We start from the raw sequence: 1,881 nt of genomic DNA, 5'->3' as shown, positions 1-1,881 counted from the left end.
TTACATTTCTAATTCATTACATTCGAGGTCGGTCCTCCTTTGAGAATTAACCTACATTTCAATTCTCATTTCCAAATCAGTCCTACATTTCTGATTCATTACATTTGAGGTCGGTGATTACATTCCGACACCCTCCTCTGAGAATTGACCTATATTTCAATTCTCATTTCTGAATCAATAACACATTCCTGATTCATTACATTCAAGGCCGGTCCTTACATTCTGACACTCTCTTTTGAGAATTGATAGACATTTCAATTTTCATTTGAATCAGTCGTACATTTCTGATTCAAGACCAGTCCTTACATCCTGACTCTCTCTCTTCTAGAATTGATATCTAAATTTCAATTCCCATCTTGGGGTCAGCACTACATACTGGTTCCCATCCTCTAGAACATTCTAAAATTTCATAACTCAAAGTCCACTCTCCAATCCCCAGCGAGAGCCCCTTCTTCTTAACTTAATCAAACACTCACCTGCTAATTCCCCAGCAGAAATAAATCACACAAACGAATCCACACATACTTCTGGGTCTTTTAACTTAGGAGTTTGTATTGGTTTTTGTTGATCTCCTCGGTCAACGCCCATAGGCGTCAATGCCAATAGGCGCGGTGTGCTTGCCCAGCACACCACACCTATTGGGGGTCCATTTGTTGACCTTATTTTTGGTTGAGGTTGATCCCTGGATACTCATGCTTATGCACAGTATAATAATAGTTCTGATGGTATTTTTCACTTATATTTCCTTAGTTTGCAACAAAACCAAAAAAACTTGATTCTGAAGAAAAATAAGAATTTAACTTTTTAATTTATATTTATTTTTCCTCTTTAGTAGCCTAAGGTCTAGCCATAGGATTTTCCTATTGACTATTCTTAGAAAACTAGAAAAGGCACCCTCACCACTAGAAATTCCAAACTCTTCTCTACTCAGCTTGAAGTTCCACATGTTGATCTCAACCTCTAAATACTTAATATGTGGGGTCACTATAAGGGAAACTCAAGATGAGTCACCCTTAGGACTGCTGGACCTTAAGGTTGACCGTGGGTGTTGGTCTGGAGCTGAGGCACTCACTACACTTATCTGCACCCACAATCACTCACAACCCTGAACTCAAATTTCTAGCCGTGGTCCCTTGATCTTTTGGGATACTCATGTAGATGGTCCCCTAAACCTACTAGCCCTATGGCTATGGTTTAGCTAAGACCACTACATAAGGACCCAAAATGGAATGTTCATTGGTCCATGGCTTATTGATGTTAGTTGGCACTCCAACTCTACCAAGATACCCAACCTACTCTTTTGCCCCTGAGCACTCCAAATTACCTAAACACCCTTGAAAGCCTAAACTTTGCCAAAATTCCCAAGTTTACCCAAAATACCCAAATTTGATCAAAATTCATTTCAAACCTTTTCAAAACCTCCAAATTATCCAAAACTACCCAAAATCTCCAAAGATGACCAAATTACCAAAATACCCCTCCATAACCCAAAATCCCAAAAATTTCAAAAATTCCCAAAAAATCTGAATAAATCCCAAATATTTCTAATTTTATTTCTCTTAACTACCACATCACCCAATTTGGCCAATTTAACTATCTTTAACCAAAATCTCCAAATTTGCCTTTAACGACCCAAATTTCCCTAAATCCAACTGAAATGTCCATCAATTTGATCTCAATTGACCCAATTTCAATCATAAACTCAAATTAACTTTTGATATGACCAAACTAAACCAATTCCAAGCTTAATTGGCCCATGATTTGAGCCCAAATTTGATTTAGGTCAAAATCCCAATTTTGACCATATGACCTAATCTCAGCAAATTGAAGTCATAGCCTAGTCAATTGGCCCCAATTAATGTTCCCACATCTTTATAACAT

This window comes from Phalaenopsis equestris, unplaced genomic scaffold (genome assembly GCF_001263595.1).
Source record: "Phalaenopsis equestris unplaced genomic scaffold, ASM126359v1 Scaffold000962, whole genome shotgun sequence".
In the NCBI taxonomy this organism is placed as follows: domain Eukaryota; kingdom Viridiplantae; phylum Streptophyta; class Magnoliopsida; order Asparagales; family Orchidaceae; genus Phalaenopsis; species Phalaenopsis equestris.
The sequence above is the reverse complement of the archived record's forward strand: the minus strand, read 5'-3'. Positions refer to the sequence as shown.